Source organism: Pempheris klunzingeri, chromosome 13 (assembly GCF_042242105.1).
Source record: "Pempheris klunzingeri isolate RE-2024b chromosome 13, fPemKlu1.hap1, whole genome shotgun sequence".
NCBI classification, from domain to species: domain Eukaryota; kingdom Metazoa; phylum Chordata; class Actinopteri; order Acropomatiformes; family Pempheridae; genus Pempheris; species Pempheris klunzingeri.
The window spans coordinates 24,120,575-24,129,575 of record NC_092024.1 but is presented as its reverse complement, the minus strand read 5'-3'; the positions used below and the strand labels follow the sequence as shown (position 1 = coordinate 24,129,575).

At 45.2% G+C, this 9,001-nt stretch overlaps 1 protein-coding gene across 1 annotated transcript in view; it reads right to left on the bottom strand.

The window, feature by feature from the left end:
- The window catches only part of akap6 (A kinase (PRKA) anchor protein 6), a 163,022-nt gene that overhangs the window by 62,332 nt on the left and 91,689 nt on the right, over window positions 1–9,001 (bottom strand). The gene's annotated exons all lie outside the window — the stretch shown is intronic.

Sequence of the window (9,001 nt, the reverse complement as noted above, 5' to 3'; positions counted from 1 at the left end):
TGCTCAGCCTCCTGTCGAGGTTGTGTACTCTCACTGTTGCCCTCAGGGTTTAAGATGGAGAGAGAAAAACAGAGCGACGGCAGAGACACAGACTGTGAATCTACTGTATTTTCTTTCATTTCTCTCCATCGCACACACACACACACACACACACACACACACACACACTCGTCTCCACGACAACAACACCAACAGGTCACTTTTACACACACACACACACTTTTAAAGTCTGGTATGTTTACGTCTGCTTACACTGTCCATATGAGGCCTCCTCTGATCTAACGAGACACTTATTTAAAGAGCACTTATCAAACAAAGTTAAACGATAAAATATTTCAATGACACGAATAAAACAAGACTTAGAGATTTATGAGATAAAAACTAGACTGATGATAAAAAAGCACAACGACATGTTGGAAATAAAGCTTCTTTCCAGAAGCTCTGGTGGTGCCCACACACACTCACACACCTACCTGCACCAAGTACTTCTATTTTATTCTATATAGGACCTGTATTTTCTATATTTTATTTGTTATTTGATATCTATCTTGGCTTAAAACGGGACCTGAGAACGTAATTTCGTACCTCCCCATGTGTAAACGTGTGCTGGTATTGAATATTTTGAATTGAATGATCAGTGATGCTGCAGCTTCACACTGTTGTGACTGTGGCTGCTTGCAGGAAACAGGAAGTTTCCTACCAAAATAAAAGTTAGATTCTTCTAAACCTTTTTAATGAGAAAGTTCCCTGCGTGACGCTGGTCAACTGTGAAATCTCATCTTATCTTATATGTAAGTGGTTTTACACAACACACGTTAGAGGAAGGGTGTGATGTTTGATATCGATCTGGTTTTAAAGGGTTAAGCACTGTGTGTGTGTGTGTGTGTGTGTGTGTGTGTGTGTGTGTGTGTGTGTTTTGTTTTTTCATAGCATGAATAGAGATGAACTGGTTGAATTGTTTTCTCTCTGTGTATCAGTCTGTGTGTTAATCAGCTCAGCGTCTCTCCCTCCGGTTTGGACCAGAGATTACCAGACAACCAGTGAAGACACACTGTGTGTCTGCTTTGCATGTGTGTGTGTGTGTGTGTGTGTGTGTGTGTGTGTGGGCTCAGACAGAGCTCCTCTGTCGGACCCACACTGATTGGTTTTGGAATCCAGTTAATGAGCAGGTGTGTGTGTATATGTGTGTGTGTTGTGGTGTGTGTGTGTATGTGTGCATGTGTGTGTGTGTGTGTATGTGTGCATGTGTGTGTGTGTGTGTGTGTGTGTGTGTGTGTGTGTGTGTGTGCAGACCAGCATTCCATCAGAGCACCATGGGCTATTTGAAATGAGAATTTAGCGGCAGGGATGCACACACACACACACACATATACACACACACACACACACACACATACACACACACACACTCACACACACACACATATACACACACACACACACACTCCTGATAGCCACTGTAATTAGTTGGACTCTGCTGGAACTCGCCACAGGGAGAGAGAGAAAGACAGAGAGAGAGGAGGACATCTGTGATGACTTAATGCAATGAAATGTTTTCAAATGAAGTCTTGAATGAAATTCTTTGATTTGTCCCCAAGAAGCCGTGCGTCCCTCCTCTGATCTACATCTGACGCTACATCCCCCCGTCACCGTCGTCATCGTCATCATCATCATCCCTCTCTCTCGCTGCTCTCGTGTAATCGGCTCTCCATCGCTCAGAGAACAAACGATCCAGTGAAGTTGACGCAGAGAGCTCTGTTTATTGGCAAAGTCATCAGGCGCAGGCACAAAAGCTGCTCTGTTTGAAAGCAGCTCGGCAAATCATCTCTTCCCAGACCTACCAAAGTCAACCTCACCAACCTGCAGCCGCTTCAGAGCGGAGACGGGGTAGTAGGGATTATTTAAACAGGGGGGGGGGGGGGTTTATTAACATTTATTAATTATTATCTGCAAATAATCTGCCACTGTGGAGAGTCTGTGCCGTAACACAGTGACCAGCAGAGTACGGTAACATCAGTCCGGCTACTAATCACCTCCTTCCTTCTTAGAGACCAGAGAATCAGTGACGCATGAGACAGGTGGTGATGGAGAAGGTTTTAAAAAGGAAAAATACAAACTCCGAACTGGGTCCTGGACTAGATTGTGACCCAGGTGAAGGTCCTGGACCAGATTGTGACCCAGGTGAAGGTCCTGGACCAGATTGTGACCCAGGTGAAGGCCCTGGACCAGATTGTGACCCAGGTGAAGGTCCTGGACCAGATTGTGACCCAGGTGAAGGTCCTGGACCAGATTGTGACCCAGGTGAAGGCCCTGGACCAGAGTCTGACCCAGGTGAAGGTCCTGGACCAGAGTCTGACCCAGGTGAAGGTCCTGGACCAGATTCTGACCCAGGTGAAGGCCCTGGACCAGAGTCTGACCCAGGTGAAGGCCCTGGACCAGAGTCTGACCCAGGTGAAGGTCCTGGTAAAGCAGAGACGGTGAGCTCGAGGCGATACAGAGAAGGCCATCTTTCACCGGGGATGAGACGACACCGACTCCATGATGCTCGGTGTGGAGAGAAGCAAAGAGTGTGGAGAGAATCGGCTTCACACCCTGTCAGAGAGGGTGGAAATATTCTAAATGTAGATTAAACTGATGTTTGTCTCAGTCATCCAGGTCATAGTTGTTCCTCAGGAGTTTCAACTGGACTTGTTAAAGGTACTTGAAGACGTTTCGCTGACGATGACTTTTGCTCAACTCCTAAGGAATAAACTGATGTTGCCTGTTCTCCAAAGTCAGTGAGACGCCGACGACAGAGAAGCACAAAAAACCCCAGATCACCCCTTTAAGTATTTGTTCCTTACTGATGACTAAAGTCAGGTGTACCTGCACCGAGGTCACAGCTCGGGGGCGTCCATCTAGAGGTGAAGTCCTCCAAAAGGTCTCATGTAACACCAGTTTCACTCTGAACCAAAACCATTCACAATGACACCACGAGGGTTCATCATCAGGGAACCACGAGCTTTCAAACGCTCTTCATGAGCCTCGTTAGACGGCAGCTCGGTGCGGACCGGAGCAGGCCGGAGAGCCGTGCTGAGGAGTGACGGTTATTTATTCGTCTCGACCATTTTACACGTTTTTAAAGAATCAGCTGATTCTGAACTGAACGTCTGATCGATCAGCGTCTGTGCTGCTGCTCCTCCTGCTCCTGGTCTTCATTTGTGATTCTAACTTTTACTGATACAGAATGTGTTTCCACACGATAAAGAAACATCAGATGTGAGTGTGTGACTGTGCTTTCACTGTGTGTGTGTGTGTGTGTGAGTGTGTGTGTGTGTGAGTGAGTGTTTTCATGTTACGTCCATGCTTCAATGTTTCCCTATGCATTTTTTATCAGCTGTGCAAGTGTGTGTTCATTTCTCTGTGTCTCAATCAGAATATTACCACACACACACACACACACACACACACACACACACACACACACACACACACACACACACACACACACACTTCTAGGTGTTGGCTCCACCTCCTGAGGGACTCAGGGCCAGATCCTTGATCATCAATTGGCTGAACTACAGGGGCCTTGATGTGTGATTGGTTGACAGCACCTACAAGGTCTGATGCTTGTTTCATCTCCCTGTGGACCCTCGACAAACACACACACACACACACACACACACACACACACACACAGACAAAACAAGGCGCACACACCATCTGGACACACACCAACAATCAGGGGAGAACAGATGAAACACACACTGAAGGAAGTGAGAATAAACAGAACACATAAAGGAACACACACACAGCATAAAGGATGGAAACACCAAGCGCACACACACACACACACACACACACACACACACACACACACTACTACAGAGAAAATGAGAATAAACATGAGAAAGAGATGAAAGGGAAGTTTCTGATCTAATACTAACGTAAAGAATACATATTACAGTGTTTTTTTGAAAAGGACTGAAGCAGCAGATGATGAAGCGTCTTCAGTTTGAGTCCCTCGGATTTGTAAGGGCTGGATCCTACATTTCCCACAATGCAACACACGAGCATCCTTCTTTGCACACATTAAAGTACTGCTTGGACACTTCCGGTGCCTCTCTGGTACATGTTTGTTTTGTCTTTTGTAGGAGAATAATGGGTAGTTAATAGATAATAAGAGTAGAGTCATTCAGTTCCCTAACTCTAACCCTTGTTTTACACTATTTAGGGAGCATAACTTTAATAAAAACACACTCTGCTTGCCAGGAAAAACATCTAGTGTGCAGAAGAAGGAGAAACACTGATCTTCAGTTAGAAGTGATGGACCAGTGAATCTTGTCCCCTTTTAAAATTAATAAATTAACACTTTCTACTTGTTGATCACAGATTAGAAAGGTTCACCAGAGAGTGTTTTAATCTTTAGTCCATGTTCAGTGGTGTGAACACTGCACACACACACACACACACACACACACACACACACACACACTCCTCTCCTCCTTCCTCCCTCCTTTCCAAGGTTGATAAGTGCCTCCATCTCACATCACAATAAACAGTAGAGCCTCGGCCTGCCAAGCCTGCCCGCAGAAACAACTGTCAGCCCAGCTTTCCTTTTCCGGAGGACACACACACACACACACACACACACACTCACACACACACACACACACACACACACACACACACACACACACACACACACACACACACACACACACACACACACACACACACACACACACACACACACACACACACACACACACACACAGACACTCTAACATCTCGCTCTCTCTCAGTTGCACGCCACACACAGACAAACACACACACACACACAGACAAACACACACACACACACACACACACACACACACAGACAAACACACACACACACAGACAGACAAACACACACACACACACACACACACACCTCCAAAAAGAACAACTTTTGTTGGGCCCTGGCGTTGCTATGGTTACAGGGTCAAGTCCCCCCAGCATTTTAGCAGGAGCACAGCGAGGTTCTTTAACGGTCACATGGAAGAAGAAAAAACACTGGAAAAACAAGGGGTTTAGACGTTTGTACACACACACACACACACACACACACACACACACACACACACACACACACACACACACACACATACACACACACACACGGTGAAATGTCCCAGCATGCATTAATAACTGACTTTTACCATTTACGTTATGACAACATGTACAACCTTCAAAACACTAATGAATCTTGACACCTCCAACAGTATTTATTCATGATTATATATATATATATAAGTTACATATCAAAGAGTTAATGTCAGTACCTCCTTTAGATTCCTTCCTATGAGCCATTATAATGAGAAACTTTCTCTAAATAACGACAAACTTTCTAAAATATGAAATGAAAATGAAGGTAAGTCATTATTTTGGCAGGAATGGGCTTCCATAGGAAAAAAAAGGAGCGGTGAGGAAGAGGATGGGAAGTTAATAACAAAGCCAATATCTTTGATCAAGTTACATAAGACCAATTTTGATGTTGGACATTTTCCAGAGCTTTCGACAACAAGTCCATGTCTCAGTCTGATCTTCTTAAAGATCATCTTAAAGCAGAGACGAGGGTTTAACAAACTACTGCTGAAGTCAAGAATCAATTCAAGCTGTCAAATCACTCTTTAGTCTCTTTAGTCTCTTTAGTCTTCGTCTTGGTTTCAGTTTACTTCCTGGATGAGCAACAGCCAAGTGGTGCTTGTTTGGTTTGTAATATTTCTTTTATCTTCTGTATTAAGTGTGATTTGTGTTGATGTTTGAAAATATTATATCACAAGTCGACATTTTTTCTGTTCCTCTGACCAACAGTCCAAAAACTACACATATTCAATCTAAAATGATATAAAAGAGCAGCAAACCTCACATTTGAGAGTCTGAATATTGTAAATATTTGCATTTTTGCTTGATAAATGACTTTAATCACTTACAATAATCGATTTCTACGTATTTGTCGACTCATTAGCTCGTCCTGTCGGTGCTCGGACGGCTGTGAATCAGACCTACGTCTTCAAAGTGACTGTTGGAAGCGCTAAAACTAAAACTAAGACTCAAACTCAAAGACAAACTAAATAAACAGTGAATTAATAAGAGCCTCCAAGCACAGTTTACTGCTAATAGTGACTGTAGGACCTTAAAGTGAAGGATATGGAGGTGTAAAATAAAGAAACAGACCCAACGAGGAAAAACTGAGGGGTACGAGATGAAAGTAGCCACATATGAGCAGCTTACAGTATACAGGCCTGTCTGAGGAACTCTCAGCGGTGGAGGGGGAGAGAAACAGTATAAGAAAGCGACCTTGGACCGGGCGAGGAGACGCTGTCGAGCTCCACATCAATATTTTAACAGGAGAGTTGACACATCAAAAAAAAAAGAGAGAGAGAGAGAGAGAAGAGAGAGAGGGAGAAGAATGCCCAGCGATTCCAGAGTCATCTAAAATTCATGCATGCATCATCGCCACCATGAATATTCATACAGAGATGAATATTTAAGTGCGACTCCTATGGAGAAATTAGGTTCATCTTTACACTTATCAATAATTCGCAGGCCAGGTGAGTCTCATCGGCCGCTAAATAAATCATGTCCACACACACACACACACACACACACATGCATGCACACACACAAGAAGAGAAAAGTTTGGACAAAGAGACCGAGAGAGAAAGAATGGAAAACAACACCAACTTGTGTGTGTGTGTGTGTGTGTGTGTTGGTCGGCAGCAGTGCCTTCTGGGTAAGGAGAGAATGAGATGTCAGCGTTGCGATGCCTTAAAACAAGCAGCTCCTGTGCTAGTGTGTGTGTGTGTGTGTGTGCGGCTGTATGCAAACACTGGGGGCTCCACACACACACACACACACACAGGGTTGATCCCAACGTCTCTCCAGCTCCGTGGTGACGCTCTGAAACTCAGCGGGCAGCGTGTCGTAGCGGCGGCGGGAAATACGTGAACGAGAGACGCTGAATCCTACTGACTTTGGAGTATGTGAGCATTCAAATATCAACCTTAAGCAGAAAGAGTACTGGGCCCTGCTCCATATTCTGGTGTCTAAATGACTGGTATTTACCAAACAAAGTGTTGGAACTGGTCCAGTAGATCACCTACAACATGATCCTTTAACCGGATCATAGTAGGTCCGTCTGTAAGAACGTAATCGTGTGACATTGACTGTAAAACAGAAGATGAGTTCATTCTCACCAGGCTGATTACGTCATCTGAGTCTGACAGAAATGTGAAACGCTCTTTAAAATGCTGTGGTATAGAGAGGAGGAGCTGTGGGGCAATAAATATAAATCTAGTTTTTAGTCTGTCTTTGATTTTTCCTCTGAGTGTGAGTGTGTGTGTGTGTGTGTGTGTGTGTGTGTGTGTGTGTGTGTGTGTGTGTGTGTGTGTGTGTGTGTGTGTGTGTGAAGGACAGCAGAGGATGACTCAGATCTCTAATCGTAACACATGCTGTTCCTCTGTCTCATTTGGCTGCAGTGGAGTCATCACACACACACACACACACACTCACAGACACACACACACACACACACACACACACACAGACACACACACACACACACACACACACACACACACACACACACACACACTCACAGACACACACACACACACTCACAGAGGCATGCACACACACACACACACACACACACACACTTCTCTATGATATGGTTATGAGGGAGGCTATGCCTTGTAATCCCATTCTCCTTGGTAAGGATGAAGACAGTGTGTGTGTATGTGTTTACCTGTGTGTGTGTGTGTGTGTGTGTGTGTGTGTGTGTGTGTGTGTGTTTGGATGGTGAGGTGGAGGGAGGGGTAAAGGGAGGGATGGGGAGGCAAATTGATGGGTGAATGAAGTGTGTGTGTGTGTGGGGGGGGGGGGGGGCGTCATGTGGCTCAGCTACCTTTCTGCAGCAACACATTTAGACATTTTGATCAACAAAACGATGGAGGCAGAGGTGGCTGATGGGAAATCTGTGACATCACTAAGTACAACAACTATTTCTGGACAAAACCGGAAACCAGTCGCTCTCTTCCCTTACTGTCCTCACACAGGAAATAGGATCGGACTGTGTGTACTGATGCCGCCTGCTGTATTTCACCTTTTAGTGTTTCTAAATAAATGTACTGCTAAACATGCCTGTCTAAGATTCTGTGTGTCTGAAGAAGCTGCCATGAAAACATGTCTCATGGTTCCAGACATCATTCACTGAGAGTCACTGTCTTACATACGCAGGCTGCTGGACGTGGACACACATCTTTATATATCAGCATAGATTTCTTCACTAATTGTGAAAAACATCACCAGATTGGTAACTTCCTACTTGTCACAACTCTGCACTGACCTCCTGTCAGTTCACATCCAGCCGATCCCTCCTGCCCAGCGGCGACCCCGTTCCCATCACCTGACCTTCCCCGCCCACCTGTTCCCACTCTGCCTCATCAGCCCTGCAGTGTATACAGTAGATACTGGCCCACTTCCACTCATCCGCTGCCAGACTGTCGACCCCTCGGCCTCTGCCTCTCAGCCCGACCCTGCTCCGGACAGGTTCGCCTGTTTTGATCCGCCCGTCTGGTTTGGACTCCTGCCTGTTTTTTGAGTAAGATGAACTTCTACATAATCTGCTTGTCTGGATGGAGAGGCAGTGTGATAATAAGTCTAAGAAGACAAACAGCTTCCTGGTAAAGTTTCTTGGTTAATGTGTCGTTTAACCAACTTCAGAAGAACAGGAGCCTGCCAGCACCCTCAAACACTTCCTGCAAAACTTCCTACAAACTTTTGTCAAAATCCATAAGCTTCACGTCCGCTAACACCCAAATCACCTCATTTCTTTCAAAAGATTACCCCAAAGTCAACAACAGATCAGCAGCTGAGCTCTTACGTTTCATCTTACAGCTCTTACGTTTCGTTTCGTATCACCGCCCGACGCCCCCGCAGGCTTAAAGCGAGGACGCTGAGAACGTAAAGACGC